The following is a 23,507-nucleotide window of genomic DNA, read 5'->3' as shown; positions in this document are numbered from 1 at the left end:
TTTAACGCGGTGTGCAGGCTCTGCCTCTCCCAGCCCTGAGCTTAAACACCATTTGTGGCTTCAGTTCCGTGCCTTTTTGTTCCCATGCGGCTCTTTCTGACTTGTTTTCGGCCTGCAGGGCCGGCGGGGCGGCCGCGATCCCCCCGCCCGCCGCCCGCCCTCGCCCTTTGTTCGCTGAGGGGAGGGAGCGCGCGGGCGCGCGGGCGGGAGGCGGGAAGCGCGCGGCCGCCGCCAGCGTAAGGGGCCGAAGGGCGTTGCCCGCGCGGGAGCGCGCACCGCGAGGCTCCCGGCCGCGCGCACCGCCCGCCCTCCCTCCCGGCCGCGCTGGGCGGGTGCCCGGTGGAGGCGGCGGAGCCTCCGGTGAGGCTCGCGGCGGCCGGGGCGGCGGAGCCTCCGGTGAGGGGCGGCGGGGAGCGGCGGGGCCGCGCGGGGCGGCGGGCCGGGGCGGGGTGGGAGCCGAGCCGGGGTTTCCCGGGCGGGCAGCACGGGCGGGGCGGAGGGAGGAGGGGAAGGAGGGAGGTTCGCCGCGCCCAGGCTGCCGCTGCCCGATGGCTGCGGGGAGCTGAGCGGGCTGAGGAGGAGTCGAGACCCAGCGACACCCCCTCCCCCGCGGATCCCTCCTTCCCGCTCGGCTCTGCCGCCTTCCCCGGGACCCGCCGGGCGCATCGCGGGCGGCTCCCCCGCTCCTCCTCCGCCGCCTCCTCCTCCTCCTCCGCCCCCCTTCCCTCCCCAGGCCGGCGGGACGCGGGCAGGACCGCGGGCGGCGGACGGACCGGCCCGGTTCATGAGCAGCGGCCGGGAGGGCAGGTAACCGTGTGAGGGGTGCGGGGAGGGCGGGGGTCCCTCAGAACGCGTTTCCCGCCCGCCGAGCCCCGGCCGGCCCCACCCCGGGGCCATCTTCCCTCGGCTCCCCCTCAGCCCCGCTCCTTCCCCTCCCCCGCGCTTCCTCCTCCTGCCGCACTTCTCCTTTCCCTCTCCTTTCCTCCCTTGTCCTCCCCTTCCGCCGCCGCACAGGGGCCCCCCGGGCCGCCTCCTCCTCATCGCCCCCGTTCTCGGCGACCCCCGGTATGGCGGGGTTGGAAATAGCCCCCCTCCCCCGCGCTTCCCACCTCCTCGGGGCTCCAGCTTCCCCTAAAAAAGAAGTGTGTTTGTAGCTGGAGGAGGAGGGGAAAAAGGTGGGGGTGGGACTGATTCCCTCTCGAAGGCTTCCAGGCGAAAAGGGAGGAGACCTCGGATCTTGCGGGGTTCCATTTTTAATTATAATTACGCTGTAGTGGTCCCTGCTAGACGGTTTGGGGGTCTTGTCTTAAGCCACAAAAGGCGAGTTCCAGAGCGATCCAGCCGGCAGAGGGAATATCTGGAGAGAAATTCAAGGGGAAGGAGGAAAAAAAAAAAAAAAAAAAAAAAGCAATGGTGTGGCTGCTGTAATGGTGGAAAACTGATTAAGAGGAGCCGGGGGTGAGACAAACAGGGTAAGGCTGCTTGCAGCACCCCCGGGCAGCCGAGGGCTCGCAGATGGGGCTCATGCTGGGTGTGCTGGGCGAGGGAGGGGTAGGGAAGGTTTTGTTCTCGTTAGAACCGGAACCGAGCATGGATTCAAACCGCATATTTGTTATATTTGTTCCCCCATGTATTACGGTGCTGCATATTTTTGTGTGCCCGTAGCAGCGATAACGAAGATCATGGAGGGTGTTTGCTACAATAGGAAGATGGAGTTTTCTCCTTGGAAATGTTGTTTAAAATATTGTTTCAATTCCGAGCTTTTTATCGGAAGGATTTCAGCGTTATTTTTTTTGATCCATCCGAGGGATATTGAACGTGTAGGGTTTTTAATCCTACAGCTTTGTAGGGAACGAGGATGTGTAAAGCCTTGCATGTAAATATGAAAGAGATAAAGCGTTTTATTAACCAAAAAATCTTGTCCAGAAGAAAATCAGAATGATGTAGAGGTTGTTGTAAGATGTCAATTTATCATTCCTGAGGATGAACTGAAATTTTAACGAATGTGATATTTCATTATTCCCTAACAAAGTCATGGCTGGGACTCGTTTTAAAGCAGGCATCCTTTCTAGGATGTGCCGACTGCCACGTTATTATGTATTGTCTGCACAGGAGGAAATAGGAGGAAAGCACTGTAAATGTAAGGCTTAAGTGATTATTGAAACAGCTTTTGAGAATAGTTGGCTCAACTTGGGGAGGCGATTTAAGACTGAAAAATTAAACGTTTTGCTGCTGTAGGGTATCTGCACCTAATCGTGAGACATTTATCCCATATTTTAAGCTGATCTGGACACGAGGATGTGAATCAAGACAAAATGCTGTCGATGTGTATGTGAAATACGTGTGAGGAAATGAAGATAATATGTGAATACCTAAATCCGTCCCTGAATGCGATAGATCAGAGTTTATTTCTGTTCCTGGTGCTCGAGGAGGGGACAAGGAGAAGGGGTGATAATAGTGTAGTTGTTTTGGTGGCTGCAGATTAGCCAGGGTGTCTGTTTGATTTTCTTTTTGCTGTGAATGAATGGATCTCTCTGTGCCTGGGCCCAGTAGCTGCAACAAGATGGCGTTTGCAGCAAGGCAGCTCTCATTTTTCAACTCCTCCTCAGCCCAGCTTTGCCAAACTAGATCTTATTTCGTAATTGTGTTTTAGATTTACTTTCTCATTCTCTTTGCTTTCTTCTCTTCTGGGGTGGGGGTAGGAGGAGCGTTTGGAAGATTTGCTGTGAGAAATCTGTGGTTTTTTGTTTGTTTTTTTTTTTCTTAATTTTCGTTAGCTCCTCCAGATAGGAACTAGGTGGGAGGAGTAAATAGTTTTATTGAAATGTTCACATAGGCTCTTAACTGAATAAAGGGGTGACACAATTTTCGTTTTTACCTTGCAGTGCCTGCTTAACGCCACCAAAATGTCCCTGGCTTTTATGAAGCCTGTTGCTAAAAAGCAGTTTTTGAAGGCAGAGCCCAGGTACAGAAAGGCTGCTGGGCCGTGGGTCTGTGCTGCCAGGTGATCTCGGATCAGGGCTGTGCACACAGGTGGCTTTCTGTGCCACAGGAGGCTCCTGCCTCCTTCAGAACCTCCCGATTTGGGGAGGGTTTCAGGCTGCCCCAGAATTCCTGCCATCCTCTGGATAACTGTTCTTGTAATGGGCACGAATGAGAAAGGCTGGGGGGTGTTAAAACAGCTCTGGGTACTCTGTTTCAAAATAACACTGCAAATTTCTAAAGCCTTTTACGTTATTTTTTAGTATCTTTTGAGAAAAATGGACTTTTGATTTGTAGCTCCTGTGATATTTCAGTGCCAAACACCTTAACTTTGGTAGCCTAAATAAAATAGCTTGGTTAATATTTGATATACTGGAGTCAGGCTTAAAACAATACACTTCCCAGCAAGAAAAATAAGAAATGCTTGTTATGTCTCCTGTATTCAAGTGACCTCCAAACCTTTGATATTGTCAAACATTTTACTACTGTTTATCTATTACTTAATGTATAATCAGTTGTTTGTTAGTTTATTGGAGTAACCCAGCTGTAGCTCATGCAGAAGGAAGCAGGGAACAGCAGAGCTGATTTTCACTTGAGGTTTGCAGGGCTGGTCTTTTTCTTAATTAAAAAAAAAGCTGAAATTAGCTGAGTGCATTTTATTCTGTGGTGTTTCATGAACATTTTTTTAAAATTAAGAATACTGTCTAATAAACTGTTAGTTCCATTGAAGTTAATGTCCTGTTAAACCTTAAATTACTAAAATTTCTTTGTTACTACTACTTTAGCCCTTTAGTACAGGATCAGAAAGAGCAGAGTGAAGTGAGATTCTGTTTTGGGTAAGATAAATTACATTTATCCTTGTTGAGTCCTTGCAGCTGCTCAGTCAGTACGTAGCAGGCATCCTAGCATGAAATCTTTGACAACATGGTAAATTAAAATTCCACAGGAAATCTTAGCAGAACAGTTTCTTAAATCACCTCTGTCCCTCATGGAAACGTGGAGATGCTGGATTTGGACTTAATGGGAATTCTTGTGTAAGTAATCAATGAAGTTCTGTACAATCAGGGAGTGGATAGAATTTTGTGTAACATTATTCTTAATATCATCCCAGAAGAAACCTTCCACAGCTATTAAAAATTTTTAAAACTTGAACCATTAATTTACTTAGAATAAGAAAACCCTTCAATTTATGCAATTCCAAGGCCCTTTAATTATAGTGGAAATAGATATTGTGTTTGTAGGATGCCTTTTCCTGGAATGAAGCAAGATGTTGGCTGCCCTGTGTAACTTCCTGGTGCTTTGGAGCCTTCCATTTGCTCATGTGGAAAACAACCAAACTGCTGCTTCTTAAATAGTAACTGAGTTAGGATTTCTCAATCCCTGTGCAACCAGATGCCAATTCATCTGAACCTTTTGTTGTTTTTGTAGATTCCTACCAGGCCTGGAGCTGTGGTTGGGGATGTTCAGCTGGTTTTGTAGTTCCTGCAATAAAAAATGGGAGTTGTTAGCTCTCTGTGAGAGCAGCAGTAGATTTGTCTCCTCTCCGGGCTCAGCTCGTGTTCTAGGCACTGAATTGGATTAAATTCTTACTGTCCATGGATTTTGGCTCTCAGCATTAGTGGATTGGTAATTGATATTCTCAATTTTAATATCCACTTTTGGCCATATGGCACACCGTATTGTCTCAGCAATTGCATTTAGCGCCGCTTCGGTACGAGCAGGGTGAAATGGGAATGGAAATGGGGAATTGCCATTCCAGGTGTTGAATTACCCTGAGGTGAGTTGGCCTTGGAGTCTCTAATGCCTGTGGTCATGGCAGAATTCTAGATGGGGTCTTTTTTATACAGACTTTTAGATGGGGTCTTTTTTATACAGACTTTTAAACAGGATCTTTTTTTTTTTTGTACAGAATTTTAGATGGGGTCTTCTTTTACACAGAATTTTAGTTGGGATCTTTGTTTTACACAGAATTTTAGGTGGGGTTTTCTTTTATACAGAATTTCAGATGGGGTCCTTTTTTATACAGAATTTTAGGTGGGTTTTTTTATACAGAATTTAGATGGGGTCCTTTTTGTACAGAATTTTAGATGGGGTCTTTTTTGATACAGAATTTTAGATGGGATCTTTGTTTTATGCAGGATTTTAGATGGGGTCTTTTTTGATACAGAATTTTAGATGGGATCTTTGTTTTATACAGAATTTTAGGTGGGGTCTTTTTTTATACAGACTTTTAAACGGGGTCCTTTTTTTTTGTACAGAATTTTAGATGGGGTCTTTTTTAATATAGAATTTTAGATGGGGTCTTTTTTTTTGTACAGAATTTTAGATGGGATCTTTGTTTTATACAGAATTTTAGGTGGGGTCTTCTTTTATACAGAATTTTAGATGGGATCTTTGTTTTATACAGAATTTTAGGTGGGGTCTTCTTTTATACAGAATTTTAGATGGGGTCTTTTTTTATACAGAATTTTAGATGGGATCTTTTTTAATACAGAATTTTAGGTGGGGTCTTCTTTTATACAGACTTTTAAATGGGGTCTTTTTTTTGATACAGAATTTTAGATGGGGTCTTCTTTTATACAGAATTTTAGATGGGATCTTTGTTTTATACAGAATTTTAGATGGGGTCTTTTTTAATACAGAATTTTAGATGGGGTCTTTTTTAATACAGAATTTTAGATGGGGTCTTTTTTTATATAGAATTTTAGATGGGGTCTTTTTTTATACAGAATTTTAGATGGGGTCTTTTTTGATACAGAATTTTAGATGGGTTCTATTTTAATACAGAATTTTAAATGGGGTCTTTTTATACAGACTTTTAAATGGGGTCTTTTTTATACAGACTTTTAAACGGGGTCTTTTTTATACAGACTTTTAAACAGGGTCTTTTTTATACAGACTTTTAAACGGGGTCTTTTTTATACAGACTTTTAAACGGGGTCTTTTTTATACAGACTTTTAAACAGGGTCTTTTTTTACAGACTTTTAAACGGGGTCTTTTTTATACAGACTTTTAAACAGGGTCTTTTTTATACAGACTTTTAAACGGGGTCTTTTTTTATACAGAATTTTAGGTGGGGTCTTTTATACAGAATTTTAGATGGGGTCTTCTTTTATGCAGAATTTTAGTTGGGATCTTTGTTTTATACAGAATTTTAGGTGGGGTTTTCTTTTATACAGAATTTCAGATGGGGTCCTTTTTTATACAGAATTTTAGATGGGGTCCTTTTTTATACAGAATTTTAGATGGGGTCTTCTTTTATACAGAATTTTAGGTGGGGTCTTTTTTAATACATAATTTTAAATGGGGTCTTCTTTTATACAGAATTTTAGATGGGATCTTTGTTTTATACAGAATTTTAGATGGGGTCCTTTTTTATACAGAATTTTAGATGGGGTCTTTTTTTATACAGAATTTTAGATGGGGTCCTTTTTTATACAGAATTTTAGATGGGGTCTTTTTTTATACAGAATTTTAGATGGGGTCTTTTTTTATACAGAATTTTAGATGGGGTCTTTTTTTGTACAGAATTTTAAATGGGGTCTTTTAAATACAGAATTTTACTGGTTATGTGGCCAAAAAAAAAATATAACCTTGAAAGCAGCTTGCTTGCATTAATGAAATGTTTCTTAGCATGTGACTGAAGATAAAATGGACATTTTTTGAAGGGAGTCTCTTGGTTGCTTCATGTGCAGACTGAAAATGAAAAGAATACATATTCCATTGAAAATGGTTTTTTTTCTCCCCACTGATAAAGTTGGAAGTAGCATTAGCCAAGGTCATGATAAAAAACAAAAATACCCCCAAGCCCCCATGTTTCTGTTTAACATAGTGTCTCCATTTATTGTTTCTTCCCAGGGTGTCCAGAGTGCTGGGGGTTCTGTCAGTGTGGATTTGTTTTTCACCAAACAGAAATAGATGCAGAATCCATAGATCCTTGAGCCAACTGGTAGTTGAGCAGAACATTTAGAGGTTTTTAAAAGCCTGGAGCTGGCTATGAGCAGTACCTTTACTTGAGATGCCAAAATAATCAATGTAAATTACAGTGCAAAGCTTCCTGGTACCAAATATGGGCACTCCAAGATGGGTTTTTAGGCAGAATATTACATTTTTATTAAAATAGTAGAGGATTTCTGAGTAGAGAGAAAGGAGATGGTTAGAAATACACACTTAAAAATAATTTTGTGAACATAAAAATCAGATCTTCTTGGCCTCTTTATTTTTAACAGCTGACCTTCTAAAATGAGTTAATATCTTGTAAGAGTATTCATTTGTATAACTACAAATGAATTAATGTATTAATACTGCATTTATTGGAGTGATGTAGAATACGATTTGTTAATCTCCTGGAATACAATGGAATATTTCTGGCTGGCTGGAGGGTTGGGGTGTGCTGCTTTCAGGGGGTGATGTTTCCCATGCCCAGTATATTCTTAGAAATGCAGGAATTTTCTGTCTTGAACCCAGCCAGGGAGTACTGACAATATTCTGGTGCCATCTGGAAGCAGCCAAGATGTGCTGTCTCCTGCTATGAATATCTTACTCTCACTTTTACTGGGGGTGCTGCAATTACATGCCTACATGGGAAATTTTTTTTTTTTTTTATGTGTTAGCCAAAAAAATAACTTTTTTTTGGGGGACGTTATGGAAGTGTAATTTGTAAGGAGCCATGGAAATAATAACTTGTAAATTCTCTGTAGGATTTTTAGTGCTGGCTGAAAGTGGAAGAAAATAGAGATATATCTAGGTGTTGCACGTTGACCTGGTTATTGGTGTTTGGGCAATGAGGGCTTGAGAAAGCAGTTAAAAAGCAAATGTTGAGATATTGCTGGATTTAAATCTTGTTAAAATCCAATAAAGGAACTCCAGCAGGTTTAAAATTGGAATCCTTTGGAAGGTGTTGCAGACATTTTGAAGACCTGGGAAACAAATTCATAAAGGGAACACAGTCATCAATTTTGGATTTGTGAATATGTTCCCTTTATCAGATACTCTGTGGTAATTAAAAATGATTGAAAACAATGTGTTTTTGTCATGAAGGGAAGACCTGCAGTTATTTCTGCATTTGATGGGACTGAAGGGTTAAAATTGGATCAGTTTTGGAATCCTGAGAATGGATGAGTGGAACTGAGGCTGAAGGGCTGAGGAAGGAGCTCTGAGGGAGCTGTGAGGTGGCTCTGCCATTGAGGCTCAATCTCAGAGTTCTTTTCACAGATCACATTTAGAGCTTGATGAGGGAAAAATGAGTAGCATTTAATGCAGTGAAGGCAAAGAGGCTGATTAAAAACCTAGTTGCCATTTTAATGGGAAATGGAATTCATTTCTGTAAGTAGTTTGCCTGAAACTGCTTCATTAAAAATAAGTTTATTAATTGGAGGAGGTAGAATATCAGCTTGTCAAATCACTGCAATTTCTAAAAGTCTTCTGCTCTATAACATTCTAGATGTTATACAGATTCATTGAATTGTGTACACTTTAATATTTTTTCTGTGTTCTTACCTTGATCTGATGGTTTGCCTACAATTTCATGGCAGTTATGTTTATCATGTTTTTTTCAGATGAGAATATTTTTGATGTCTTCTTGAAAACTGCAGTAATGCCTGCCAGCACTCCCCAAAAAAAGAAAATATTAATTATCTGTAATTAGATAGATTAGATAATTTTTTGTAGCTTTATGTAACGTGGTCCTATATTCAAAGCTATGTATAGATTTTTGTCACTATTTTAAGCTTGTTCTTTTTTTTTCCCCCAGCAAAGAGGGAAAAAAAAAAAAGTAAAACCAAAATACTTCTGTGGAAACTCAGAGTTCCATCCATGCTGTGTGTGAAAGTAGGTTTAGGGAATATTTTATCAGTTCAGATATCAGTGCTGATCTGGCTCATCCTCAGAAAACCAAACTGGTTTGGGATGAGGGAATGAAGGAGGAATTTCAGGGCTTTTGTGTGACAGGAGGGGATGCCTTGTGTTTGTTACAGTAACCTTCATTACAGCAGCTGAAGGCTCTGTTATTTTCTTTCTTAAAGAAAAAGAGTTTCTGCTGAGCTGTTCCAGGTGAGCTGTTCCTTGGTCCATCTCCATTTCTCACTGCATTTCTGCCTTTTTTCCTGCCTTGGCTTAGGGGTAGGGAACCATCTTAAAAGTCCTCTCAGGCACACGTGCTCTGTGTTTATCCTGCCATTTCAGGCTTTACTAAAATCTGTCAATAAATAGAGGTTATCCAAAATTACTTGCACAACCATGAATTATTTGACAAGCTGAGTGGGTTTTGTTGTATTTTTGTGAAACGTTAAAATTTCCAACGCTGATCTGACAGAAGAATCTTTAATTGTGAGCATCAAAATTGGAGTTTAACTTGGATTGATACAGAAATACCCATGGGCTGTTCTTTACTGGAAGGGCTTTCTCACTGGCACATCTGTGCTAACATGGGATATTTTCCCAGATTTCTTTTCCTGAGGGTGGCTGGGCAGGATGTTGAGCTTACAGATGTTGGAGATCTCATGTCCTGTCCAGATGTGCAAGCTTGGGGTGCTGCTGCCCTTCTGTAATCTGTGGGGAGCTGGAGAAATTCAATCTCTTACATCACAAAAACCACTTTGTTTGGGGTTCTGTAGGTATTTGAGAGATTTACCAAAACAAATGAGGGGTGGGAGGTGGGTCAAAGCTCCAAGGTTAAAACCATGCAGAAGATGGTAAAAATTTGCCTTTTTTTGAGATCTTAAAAGTCAGTGCTTGGTTATCTTCAGTAGTAAAATTTGTAAGGCCAGGCAGAAATGTTCACTCTGTCAACAGCACGGATCACAAGTCCTTGAACTTCTTAGTTTGAAATATGTGCAGTACTGATATTTTCTAGTAAGATCTTGGTGGTGAAAGCCAGTGCAGAAAGTCTGGTTTAGTCATATGTGTGAAGTTGTGTCGTGTTGAACTTGATTTAAATTACATTGGAGCTGATACATGTTGGTTAACACCAAGTGCTTCAAGGTATGTGTTGTATGTGGCAATGCTTGAATCTCAAAATAAAAAAGGAAAGTTAGGTTTCAATATCTAAAATCTAAAAAAAAATAGTTATAATGGCATAATACCAAGCTTATTTAGTGGACACAAAATGTAGTGACACAACAGAGCTGAACAGAGCAGGCCTGCACTGCCTCATGATGCTGAGAGGAAATCTGTCCATGGTCCTCTTGCATTTCATCATTTTGCTTCCCAAAACTCTGAGGGGTTTTGTTGTTTTTCACAAATATGTTGGGAGGTTGGTGTGGTCATTTTTTCTGTTTGTCTAGAAAAACAAAGTGAATGTGATAGTGTGCTGAAATGCTGAAAGAAGCTGATGTGTGCTGATTGAGGAGCTGTTTTTGTTGAGCAGATGTTTGATATTCCTGTGGCACATTCCCTGCCTGGCAGCTCTGTGTGTGTGTAACAAAGGTGGTGCCTGGCCAAAGATCAGGGCAGGCTCCTGGTGCTCCTGGCACTGCAGTTGTGCTGCATTTCACTGCAGCTGGCACAGCTGATCTGCACTGCCTGCAGCCTCACTGGGCTGGGAATGCTGGGGGTACTCACAGAAAACAAAACTCAGCAGAAACCATTTATTAGTTGGGTCTTCAGCAGGTGCCTGAGGTGCTGGGGAAGTGGTTTCTGTATGTGGAAACTCAAATATCATGGACACCTTGGACACTGAAATCAAATTGGTTGGTTTGACTTCCAGTTCTTCCTTTCTTCTCCTAACCATGGGCAGCAGATGAGTTTCAGGAAGTTCTGAAGTTCAGCATTGCAGGAAGTGCTGTGGTTTATCCTGAGTGCTTCTGCTGCTCTGGGCTGGGGGAGCTTGAGCAGAGCTGGCTCAGGCACAGAGCATCTGGGTGGGGGCACCCAGTGCTCATCCAGAGGGGAGGCAGGAGAACCTGAGCAGCAACAGAGAAGCACCCAGTGCTCATCCAGAGGGGAGAGAGGCAGGGAGAACCTGAGCAGCAACAGAGAAGCACCCAGTGCTCATCCAGAGGGGAGGCAGGAGAACCTGAGCAGCAACAGAAAAGCACCCAGTGCTCATCCAGGGGGGCTGAATGTCAGAGCAGAACCTGAGCAGCTCCAGAAAAGCACCCAGTGCTCATCCAGGGGGCTGAATGTCAGAGCAGAACCTGAGCAGCTCCAGAAAAGCACCCAGTGCTTGTCCTGAGGGGCTGGGCTGAGCCTCCAGGGTCAGGGAAGAACCTGAGCAGCTCCAGAGAAGCACCCAGTGCTCATCCAGGGGGGCTGAATGTCAGAGCAGAACCTGAGCAGCAACAGAAAAGCACCCAGTGCTTGTCCAGGGGGTGGGTGGGACCTGAGACTCCAAGGTGTCAAGGGGTAAGAACACTAGCAGCTCCAGAAAAGCACCCAGTGCTCATCCAGAGGGGCTGAGTGTCAGAGCAGAACCTGAGCAGCACCAGAGAAGCACCCAGTGCTCATCCAGAGGAGCTGAGTGTCAGAGCAGAACCTGAGCAGCTCCAGGACTCACCCACCCAACCTGGCTGCTGCTTTGGCACCACTTTGCAGGTATTTTTTTTCCATTAAATAGGTGGGATTGTCTTCTGATGTTTTCAGTTTTGTTGTTCTCAGTTAATTCCCATGATCACCTAACAAGATAGATGCCATCTCCAGGAATGCAGTTGATACCTAAAGATTACCAGCAGGAGTTTTCAGGGAGTTCAAGCAGATCCCTTGGGAAGAGGAGTGTCCAAGGGTGAATTGAGTATTTCCTGCTGTACCTTTGTGCTTTCTGCTGTGATCCTGGCCCTGGGCTGTGCTCTCCTATCAGCATTGCTGCCTTGTGTGTTCCCAAGCTGCACTTCTCAGTCTGATGCATTCAAGGTCTCCTGTGTTACTCCACTTCTCAGGCTCAGCCTTGCTTTTCTTGTTCTCCTGTACCTTATTTTGTACAAACAGTTCGTAGCAAAATGCAGCAATTGGGAGAAATCAATGAGCATAAATCATTGCTCTCCAAACTAACAGAGCTGCTTGCACACTGATTAAAGGTGGGGCATGTTGATTTTGGGGCTGGAGAACAAAGTATTGCTCAGTCTATTTTGGGTGAAAAGATGGGAGAAATGCCATCTTTTAATCTCTGCTGAGTATCTTTTATCTGCTATATGGATATAATATATTTTGTTGATTTTTAAGGTCCACTGAAATGCTGCTTCTCTTCAGACTGCTGGGAAGCAGCTGTTTCTCATGGTATAGCTAAACTGTTCTAACAGTGCTCTGTTAATCTCTTACTGAAGATCACTGTGCTGTTTGAACACTCAATTCTTATTTCAGTGAATTGAATGTATTCTGGTTTTTAGCTAGGGCTTGGATAAAGATCTTTTCCATGGTTGTAAAGAATGACTATTTTGCTTTTAGCTGATCTCTGAGGCTTTGTGCAGTCTGTGTAGCAGAGGCACAAAGGAGCAGATGGTTTGTTCCAAAGTCTGAACTCCCCTATTTTTGTTGGGGCAGATGTGGCAGCAGCTGTGGTGAGGAGGTGTTACCAACTCACGTCCAGCCTGCCTCCAGGATGGGCTCACTTTTGTTGCTTCTCTTGCATTTTTCTCCTTATTATTTTTACTTCATAAAAGCTTAATACAGTGAGAGCTTGCTGGCTTTCTCTGAGTGCATCTCAGGCAGAGCAGGAGGAAGAATCCCTGGTTCCTGAAGTGCTCTCTGAGGATTTGATGCTGACAGCAAAAAGCATTTTGGGTGCAGCTCTTGATCCGTTTGGAGGAGCACAATTGGGGTTTGGTAGAACATGGGCTGCCTTGCTGCTCCTGGAAACACAATGTGCTTCTCATTAGTGCTGCTCATTATTGTCTGAGGGCCTGGTGCACTGAGACCTGGCAGCCTGGGAGCTGCTCAGAGGCAAAGCTGGCCAGAAAGGATCTCTCTGGATCTGGAAATGTCTCCCTCAGATCAGGAGTAGGGATATGGCAGTTTGGTTCACCCTGCATCCTTGTTTTTAAATGGATTTACTTGCAAGGATGTAAAAGCAGGGTGGCTGAGTGTGGCTTTCTGGAAGTTGGTTGTGTTTTTTAAAGGGGTGTAGACAGGAAGCAGTTGATTCTCCCTTGACTCAGTTGACTCTTTATTAGCTGGCACATGCAGAACAAAATGGATGATTCAGCTCCTGTTGATAAAATAGCAGAGCTAAAATGTATGGAAATACCAAATACAATAATGGGGATTTCTGCTGATTTCCTGTGCTTATGCAGGCACTGAGTGTTACTGGTTTATTTTTTGTATTGATATTTTTCATGTCTATTGCTCAATATTTGTTTCTGGGTTTTTTTGGTGTTGTAAATAAGTGATCACAGAACCCATTTCCTCCTCTAATGTAATAAATATTGTAGTGAAGATCTCAATGTACCTGCTGATGTCACTGATGGCAATATCTGAACCAGCCCATGATTTTTAGCAAGGTGAAGATCATTCCAAGCCAGATGTGTTGGCAGGCAGGGCTGAGAGAAATCCCATCCAGGCTTTTGGAACCCACTTGTTCCCTTACACTTTAATCCCTGCCAGGGCAGCTGATCCACTTGATGGATTTCATTGTAATCTTCAGCATTTTGGGAGCAGGAGGTGCCTCTGCCAGGTTTTGCATCTCCCCATGCATTTATTGTGATTTTCCTGGGGATTCAGTGCCCTGTGATCCTCAGCCCCTCCTGGGAATATCTGGGGAGAGTTGAGCAGAACATCATCCTGCTAGAGAGATCCATCAGTCTTTGGGAGGGCTTCTGAGCATTTCTAAATCACACAAAATGAACTGAAGGCTACCTGAAAATTGGCTTACCCAGAAGTGACTTTTAAAAGACAATATTTGGATACTTAAGGGGAATTCTCAAGAATTACATTTCTTAATAGGATTGCAATTTACTATGAGCATGTTCTTAAAGTGTGGATTAAAAACTTGGTTTGATACCTGAATAAACATGGTTTTAACGCTGACTTCCATTAAAAAGAAACAACTCGATGAATTTAGGCATGGAAGGTGTTTTCATTTGCTGTGTAATGATTCTGTCACCCTGGGACCCTGAGCTCCTCCTCCAGCTGTGTGCTTCCATTTCTGGCTTCTGGCAGAAAATGTTCTGCTGTAGCCTGGATTGTGAGCTACCCCAAACCTCCAGATCCAGCTGATAGACATGAGAAATCACCCTTTATATCAAAAGAAAATATCCTGATCCCATGGCATTGCTTGGTACCATCACAGGAATATTGCAGTCTGACTTTGGTTATGAATTATTGAAGCAGGACTGCAATATTGCTGTGCTGCATGTGCTCTGCCCTGCTTAGGTAAACACAGATTCTGGGGCCTTTGCAAATGAAGTGAAAGCAGCAGGAAAAAGTGGAGGTTCCTGATGAAAGAGCTGAAGGAAGAAACAACTGGTCAGGTACTGTGGGGCTCTGCAGATAGAAGCATCTAGTAATAAATGCTTAGTCATTTCTCTGTAGGTTAATTAATAGTAATTTATTCTCCTTCAGAGCTGCGTGTGTTTTGTTTGTCAGTCTGAAGGGAGATGGCTGGGAGTGTGTGACAGCAGAATTGGCTTTGGATAAAGGGATACTTCAGGAAGTGACAATTTTCAGTGACTTTTTTTGATAAATGTAGCTAGAAATTGATGCATAAGCAGAAATTGATGCCTAAGCAGATTTGAAGTTTTTACTCTGGTTTTGGGGTTTTTACATTCTTTTGAAATGGTAAGATCAGGAAAGAAGACAGTAAAAACATCACTGACTAGTTGGATAAAATTGAGATTTTCTCCAAATGTGTTGCTCTTCAGAAGGCCTAACTGCATAGAGATAAATTGGAATAAAATCTAGAATATTGGTTTATAATGATTTAATAAATACAACTTTGTTGAAAACTGACACTAAATACCAGTAATGTTTGTTCTTAAAATAAGTTAACTTTCCATGCCTGCTTCTTATCAGGAAGTGTAAAAATGCTCTTAAATGGGAATTTCTTTGAGAGGAAGACAGAAAAGATGTAGTTAGGAAATGTTTGGGCTTGGGTCACTAAAGTCCCAAGAGTTATTAATGTTACTGAACTACTTCAAAGATCTCTTAAGACCCTTCTTTTTAAAAATTGCTATTTTAAGCATTTGCCTTTAGGCCTCTGTTAAACTTGTAATATCAGTTCTTTTAGTTTTTTACAGAAATTCTCTGCTATACCTAGAATATTAAAATGATTTTTTTTTAAATAATGCACATGGCTTCCAGATGCATTTAGGAAGGATTAATGAAATGACCTGTTAGAGTCCAGCTTTTTATGCTTAAATATGACATCAGGATGATTCTTTTTTTAAATGTAGGTCATGGGATTAGCAGCAGGAAATGGGAGTGTGTGGCTGCCATGCAGGAGGGGACACTGAGCCCCCAGAGCTGGTCATGCACTCATTGTTGTCTGCTTGGCAGAGCTGCTGCTCTGGGAAAGTGCTAAACTATCCAAAAAGTTGATTTTCAACTCAACAGAGGGAGGGATGACTCCTTGGAAAATGGAGCCTTGCAAGCAGAGCTGATGGATTCTGCAGGATTTGCATTTTGGTGCCTTTCAGGAGGTGTTGTGTTGTGTTACTGGTGGTAACAACCTCTGGCATATTGGGGGATTTGAGCACTGAAGTTGAATTTTATGGTGAATTATTCATATTCTGGAGGAGACAGAAATGCCCCGTTCCTCTGAGACAGTGCTTGCAATCTGGGACTTGGAATGTGGAAGTGCCTTGCTGAATTTGGGTTTGCAAGGTTTAAAAGGTTAATTTTCATTTTTTATTTCTTTTTTTTTTGTTTTTGTGGGGTTTTTTTTCTGAATAGCAGTAGCTATTTATGATAGATGGGTTTGTTCTGGCTTTTTTGTTGTTTTTGTGTTATTATTTGGTTTGTTCTGGGGTTTTTGTTATTTTTGTGGGGGTTTGCATTCTGAAGTGCCAGGTTTGAATGTGCATGGCCTCAGTGCCTCACTGGGCAGTTTGGTGCTTTGGAGTCTGCTCTGCCTGGGTTTTCCTGCTGCTTTGTGTCAGTGAGGTTACAGCTGAAGGAACATGGCCAGAACTTTGCCAGGACTGTAGAACTCACCTTTATTCTTTAACCAACAATTTTCCTGTGCTCTGTGCAACAAGGAGAATTTATTTTTATTCCTAATGTGAACTTAGATCCATCAAGCTGAGTAGAAAAGTGCACAAGTTTCTTCAGGAAGAAAACATTTCTGGAGTTCTTCTACTTGAAACAAAACACAGAAAAAGCCAGAAACTCTCAGCACAGTGACTCCAGAAATGCAACCTGTCCTTCCCCATGGAGCTGTAGGTAACACTGAGGCACTGATGAAATCAGCTTGTTGAGTTGCAGCTATTTTTAACTTGTGTAATTCTCATTTTAGTCACACACTCCATTGAAAATGGAAATTTGTGAGCACTCCAGCCAGCCAACGTGGCTGCTGCAAGATGAGCATTAAACTGATGGACCTGATGCTTGTTTTGTGTGTACTTCCCACTAATATATGGAAAAATGTCTACTGAGCACAGCAACTGCTTCAGCTGGGAACTTGGCAATTCTTCAGCACCAGAAGCAGCCAAACCTCCCACAGAAACACTCAGCTGTGCTGGCCTTGCACCACACAAGTGCTTCAGGAAGTTTTCAAGGAGTTGTACAATCTCCTGTTGTCCCTAGCAGGGTGAGCTCTCTGGCAAACCTGTTCTAGGAAGGTCCTGCTTGATTTTCAGATTTGGTGTGCTGGGAAATTACAGACGTGGCAGATGCTTCCCAGAAAGGAGACTTCAAATAAGTGTATTTAGATTTAGGAATTTGGAATTATTAATTTATACTTCTCTAGGTTGGACTTCAAAGCTGCTCTTGGAGGAGGGGACAGCAGATATTTGGATTTCTGGACTCCAGCTCTGCACTCCCCAAGGAAATCCTGACCTGGAATTAACTAATTCTTGGAGGGGCACATGCAGATCCTGAAACATCCTTTGAGCTTCCAGCTGTCTGCTGGAGCACTTAATGGTTTTAGTTAGCCATTAAACTGAAGATGGGATTTTTGGGGAGTTTTTTGTGTCCAGAACAATCTTGAAAGTTGAAATTTGAGACTTAATTACATTGGAATTTCAGGATGCTGGCAGTGCTTTGGCAAGGTGCTGTAATAATCTCTTGTGCATCATCTGGCTGCTGTTGTGTGCTAGCAATCAGCCATGCAGACTGTAAGGAATGATTTTAATAAACCAGCTTGCAGTGGCTGTTTCCCAGCCGTTCTCTGTGCCTCAGGGGTGATCCATTGCAGTGCTGGGTACCTGGGCACGAGTTCTGAATTAGGAACTGCCACCCCTGCAGGCTCAGGGGGCAGAGCAGCGCAGCAGCTTCACTCCAAATTGCTGCTGGATCTTAACAGTGATACTGAGGTTTGCTAGTTGGTTTTTGGGTAGTTTGAGGGGTTTTTTTGGTTTTTTCTCCCCCTAGCACAGTTATTTTTGTTTAAGTGCTTTGACTCAAGCAACCCTGTGTGCCACTCTTGCAGGAGGCTCAGGGGGCAGAGCAGCACAGCAGCTTCACTCCAAATTGCTGCTGGATCTTAGCAGTGATACTGAGGTTTGCTAATAGGTTTTGGGGTAGTTTGAGGGTTTTTTTTTTGGTTTTTTCTCCCCCTCCAGCACAGTTATTTTTGTTTAAGTGCTTTGGCTCAAACAACCCTGTGTGCCACTCTTGCAGGAGGCTCAGGCTCAGGGGGCAGAGCAGCACAGCAGCTTCACTCCAAATTGCTGCTGGATCTTAACAGTGATACTGAGGTTTGCTAGTTGGTTTTTGGGTAGTTTGAGGGGTTTTTTGGTTTTTTCTTCCCCTCCAGCACAGTTATGTTTAAGTGCTTTGACTCAAACAACCCTGTGTGCCACTCTTGCAGGAGGCTCAGGCTCAGGGGGCAGAGCAGCACAGCAGCTTCACTCCAAATTGCTGCTGTACCTTAACAGTGATACTGAGGTTTGCTAGTTGGTTTTTGGGTAGTTTTAAGGTTTTTTTTGGTTTTTTCTCCCCCTCCAGCACAGTTATTTTTGTTTAAGTGCTTTGACTCAAACAACCCTGTGTGCCACTCTTGCAGGAGGCTCAGGCTCAGGGGGCAGAGCAGCACAGCAGCTTCACTCCAAATTGCTGCTCTACCTTAACAGTGATACTGAGGTTTGCTAGTTGGTTTTGGGGTAGTTTGAGGGTTTTTTTTTTGTTTTTTTCTTCCCCTCCAGCACAGTTATTTTTGTTTAAGTGCTTTGACTCAAACAACCCTGTGTGCCACTCTTGCAGGAGGATGTGTTCTGCAAGACATTTTTAAGATTCACGTGGTGTAATGGTCATGAAAATCAGTTTTTCTGGGGTTGGTTGAGATCCATGTTAAGCTGTGTGTGTGCATTGATTGCACCCCCATGAGCACATTTCCCACCTTCCTGCAGCAGGGACAGCTCTGGGGGTCCTGGGCAAACCCATCCTCAGAATCTTCTCTGATGCCTGGCCCCACATCCCTGGGCATGAATGGCTGGTGTGGTTTAAACACAAGGATGCCTTTGCACAGTTCAGATGTTCAGCCTTGGCATGGAGTCAGTGTAGTGTGTGTGGAAAGCAGCCTTGAGGAGGTTGGGATTCCATCCAGAATATTTGGGGTTTAAATCCCTCATTGAATCCATAGGTCGAGAGAAAACCGTGTTTATGGCTCTGAAAGGGTACAGTGAGTGTGTTTAATGTGCTTAGGAAGTTGCTCCATTTTGGAGGGTTATTCACATTTCCTATGATGTTAAAACATTTCAAAATGTTTTCCATACTCTTCCAAGTCCTTTTTCTTCATTTTCTTCCCTGCTTTCCCCAGCCTCATGAAAAAAGTTTGTGTCTCCTGCAGAAATCTTCATATGTGGGCTTGTACCTGGAGTTGAGATGAACTGGGTTGGTGAGGGGCTTGGAGCACAAACCCTGTGAGAGCGACTGAGGGAGCTGGGGGTGTTTATCTGGAGAAGAGGAGACTCAGGGTGACCTTATCAATCTTATCATTCCTGCCAAAGGTGCTGTGCTCAGCTGGGGCTGGGCTCTTTCTCCAGGAAATGACAGAACCAGAGGGCACAGCCTCAAGCTGCACCAAGGGAAATGCAGGTTGGATATTGGAAGTTTTTCACAGAAAGGTGATAAAGGTTTTTACAGAAAGGGGATAAAGCTCTGGAATGGCTGCCCAGGGAGCTGCAGTCCCCATCCCTGGGTGTGTGTGACAAAGCCTGGATGTGGCACTGGGGGCCAGGGCTGAGTTGAGGGTTGGGTCAATGATCTTTAAGGTCTCTTTCAGCCTGGTGATTTTGGGGGAATTCTGTGAGTTTGGGGGAATTTTGGGAATTCCAGGAACCGGGGAGGTGCTGCAGTCCCCATCCCTGGGTGTGTGTGACAAAGCCTGGATGTGGCACTGGGGGCCAGGGCTGAGTTGAGGGGCTGGGGCTGGGTTGGACTCAATGGTCTTTAAGGTCTCTTCCAACCTGGGGATTCTGAGAATTTGGGAGAATTTTGGGAATTCCCAGGAACTGGGGAGGTGCTGGTGTCACCATCCCTGGGTGTGGCACTGGGTGCCAGGGCTCAGTTGAGGTGCTGGGGCTGGGTTGGATTTGATGGTCTTTAAGGTCTCTTCCAACCTGGGGATTCTGAGAATTTGGTGGAATTCTGTGAATTTGGGAGAATTTTGGGAATTCCCAGAAACTGGGGAAGTGGTAGAGTCACCATCCCTGGATGTGGCACTGGGTGCCAGGGCTGAGTTGAGGGGCTGGGGCTGGGTTGGACTCACTGATTTTCAAGGTCTCTTCCAACCTGGGGATTCTGAGAATTTGGGGGAATTCTGTGAATTTGGGAGAATTTAGGGAATTCCCAGGAACTGGGGAAGTGCTGGAGTCACCATCCCTGGGTGCCAGGGTTTAGTTTAGGAGCTGGGGCTGAGTTGGATCAATGATCTTTAAGGTCTCTTTCAACCTGGTGATTTTGGGGGAATTCTGTGAATTTTGGGGAATTTTGGGAATTCCAGGAACTGAGGAGGTGCTGCAGTCCCCATCCCTGGGTGTGTGTGACAAAGCCTGGATGTGGCACTGGGTGCCAGGGCTGAGTTGAGCTGTTGGGGCTGGGTTGGACTCGATGGTCTTTAAGGTCTCTTCCAACCTGGGGATTCTGAGAATTTGGTGGAATTCTGTGAATTTGGGAGAATTTAGGGAATTCCCAGGAACGGGGGAAGTGGTGGAGTCCCCATCCCTGGATGTGGCACTGGGTGCCAGGGCTGAGTTGAGGTGCTGGGGCTGGGTTGGACTCACTGATTTTCAAGGTCTCTTCCAACCTGGGGATTCTGAGAATTTGGTGGAATTCTGTGAATTTGGGAGAATTTAGGGAATTCCCAGGAAGCAGGGAGGTGCTGGAGTCACCATCCCTGCGTGCCAGGGTTTAGTTTAGGAGCTGGGGCTGGGTTGGATCAATGATCTTTAAGGTCTCTTCCAGCCTGGGGATTCTGAGAATTCTCTGAAAGTTCAGGCTGAGTTGTCAGCTCAGGGTGACTCCTTCAGTGTCTGTAAAGAAAAAAAAAAGGGTATTATGCTAGCAGCAGCCCATAAGGGAAGCTTTACCCAGAAATGAAGAAGTTTGTGACTTGTGGAGTTGCTTTGTGGACTTGCTTTCTTCGTTTTCAGCCCAGCTGGCTGTGGCCGTGTGGGGACACTGGAGCACCAGCCCTGTGTGGGGCTGCCTGTCCTGCAGCAGCTTTGCTGTGATGGTTTCACACCAATGGACCCTGCTGGCAGTGCTCTGCTGTTCTGTGGTGTGGGAAAGCCCAGTTTGGTGTCAGGGAGCTGCAGCTCCCACCAGGGCTCTGCTGCTGGGCAGGCCATGCACTGGCCTCTCATTTCCATGGTGCTTTTACCAGGCTACATTTTAGCTAAAAATGGAACCTTGTGGCAATGCAGATCTTTTTTTCATGAGTAGCTTGTCTGCTTTTGTCCTTAAATGAGCTCCATCTTTAAGGTAGAATTGAAAATATCTCTGTTGCCAGGACTGCGTTCTGCAAGAATCCAGCAGAAACTTTAACCCTTTGAAAAATTAACTCAACTTTTGGGGAAAAGTTTGCTGTTATGCTTCCTTCCTCTTCCTTCAGGCTTTTTAAATTTTGTTTTTGTGTTTCTTTTTTGCAAATTGAAATCTGCAGCACCTGTCCTGCATTAATGAGGGTGCAGCACAGGGCAGTAATGGTGTGTGTGCTTTGCCCTTTGCTGTTGTGTATTCTGTGTGCTCTTAGAGCACCAGCATAAATTTACTTGTTTACATTTCAGGTAATTCTTTCAGAATTTCATTAGGTTTCATTATCTCTGTAGTGAGGGCAAATTTTTTTTTTCCTGTCAAGACTTCTGGAAGTTGACAGGAGTTGCTCCGTTTTCAGAATTTAAAATGGTCATGTCATGGTTTTGTGTCTGGGAGTGGAGTTTGGCCTCTAAGTGTGAGTTACTGTTCATGTCCCAAAGTGTGTTGTTCTGGCAGTAACAAACAAAACTGCTTACTCTGGGATGGTTTCATAATCACAGCATTAAAATGTTTATCTATAAATGAGCTTGGGTGAGGATGATCCATATCCTAAGTAGCTTAACCTCCATACCAGACACTGGAGTGGTTTGTAAATTCTCCAGCTAGTAGTGAACTGTAAAATCACAAACGTGCATTTTGTGGGAGATTTCAGGTGGAAGTGTGTGGGGTTTTAGGCTGATTTTCTGATTTAAGGTCATTTCCCTTCAGTACCTTGTTGCTTTGTGCCCAGAACCATCTCAGCTGTGCTGATGGAGCAGCTTTGGGCACTGAGGGTGCCCTGGCATCCCCAGCCCTGGCTGGGAGTGTGGCAGAGCCAGAGCCAGGGGCTGGGATGGAGAAGTGCTGGTCAGTGCTTCACATCTTGGGGTGAACCCAAATATTGCATTGTGCTGCCTGGGGAAAAAACAATTCCAAAATTTGTTGCATTTCCCCTTGCTGCACAGGCAGTTTGTTAAAGCAGGGCAGTGTGAGAGTTCCTGGATGTGTCAGTTCTCCCTGCACTTTGTGATACCATCAGTGATTGCAGACAATGGTGTGCTCTCACTGAGCTCATTAGTAGGAGGTTTATGTAACTTCTGATAAAATAGATATCATGATATTTAGCTGTGCTTACAAGGCAAATGGAGCTCAGGGGCAGGAATGAGCAGAAATAATTGCAGTGTGTGGAAAATGGTGATTTGGGGAGGGGACACTTTGTAGCAGTGAAAATTGTGAGACTGATACTGTATCTTCTTGTAATCCTAAATTCTCCAACAGCACGGACTTCTCTCGCTGGGGCAGGAAAATGATTCAGGATTGCAAGAGTTTGATGGCAAAAGAAGGTCAAAATGAGCTGCTTGACACAAAGTCATCTTTTGGTCGTGTTACAGTAAATAAACCTGTGCCCATTTCCAGGCCAGCTGCTCAAGTCAGCTCACAGAAATATCTGCACTTTGATAGTTTAATTTCTGTTAGATTTATTGAGAAATCAGTGCTCTTTTGTGGTGATTACATTAATTGTGGTTTTGGTGTCTTTTTTCTTTTTCCAGAATTTACATGTTTGACAGCAGAAGTTGGCTTTCTACTGTAGTGAGAGAAAATGTAAGTAGAGAAAAAAGATTTTTTTTCATACTCCCTGAGAAAAATCCTATTTTTAAAAAGTAGTTAATTCAGATTTTTGGCTGTTGGTCCATGCAAACCTAAAGTGAGTTTTTTCTCCTTTAGCATGTGTATTGTTGTGTCAACAGGAAGGATTTCAGATGGCCAGGAAAGCTGCTAAATAATAGATGTTAGTGCCTGCCTGTGTCAGAGAGGAGCTGGCAGAGCACAGGGAGAGCACAGCTGAAGCTGTTTCATCTCAGTGGGGCAGGGAGCTGTAATAAATAAAATGATGAGAATAGTCATTCTCTCATGAATGAAAAATTACTTCTCCACCATGTTTGACAAAAGAAGGCCAAATTTCTTTTGAGCAAAGTGCTTCTTGTCAGAATGTTCTTTTCAATGTGTCAGTGTTATTTAAACAGAACCGAACAGTTCCAGAGTTTATATTCTGTGTAATTGTAATTATTACTGTTGTTCTTGGAGCAGTAAAATCTTCATTACCTTCCAGACTTTAGCTTGAATGTCTGTGAGGAACATTTGCTAATTGGGCAGGTATTTGCAGAGTAAATCTGATATTTTCAGTTACTGGATATTTACTGGTTTTCTAAAGGCAGGCAGCAGGTTTTATTCCTCTGCCCATATCTCCCTCTGCATCCAGGGGCACCTTGAATTTGATCTTCAGTTTTAATTCATATAAATGACAGAGAGAACCCCTCAGATTTGTTCCACAAACAATTCTGATCTGACTGCATTTCCCACAGAGTAAAAGAGAACCAAGGAATCCATCCCTGCTCCTGAAAACAAAAAGAACCCTCAGCTTTTAAATAGTTAAATTAATTAATGATATCATAGAAATAATTAATTAAAATATAGGATCATC

The 23,507-nt window shown here is 43.6% G+C and overlaps 1 protein-coding gene across 7 annotated transcripts in view; it reads left to right on the top strand.

The window, feature by feature from the left end:
- The first annotated feature begins 292 nt into the window (after nucleotides 1-292).
- GNB1 (G protein subunit beta 1) overlaps nucleotides 293-23,507 on the top strand; it is a 45,624-nt gene continuing 22,409 nt past the window's right edge. Inside the window, exons 1-2 of one of the 7 annotated variants that reach the window (XM_064730428.1) lie at nucleotides 293-396; nucleotides 22,576-22,627. The gene's annotated coding sequence lies outside the window, so the exon portion shown is untranslated. Of the gene's footprint in view, nucleotides 397-531; nucleotides 808-924; nucleotides 1,066-1,223; nucleotides 1,473-22,575; nucleotides 22,628-23,507 lie in introns of those variants that run through there. The other 6 variants (XM_064730426.1, XM_064730427.1, XM_064730432.1 and 3 more) reach the window with 6 other exon arrangements.

This window comes from Zonotrichia leucophrys, chromosome 21 (genome assembly GCF_028769735.1).
Source record: "Zonotrichia leucophrys gambelii isolate GWCS_2022_RI chromosome 21, RI_Zleu_2.0, whole genome shotgun sequence".
Taxonomy (NCBI): Eukaryota; Metazoa; Chordata; class Aves; order Passeriformes; family Passerellidae; genus Zonotrichia; species Zonotrichia leucophrys.
This window is presented reverse-complemented; position numbering and strand designations above follow the sequence as displayed.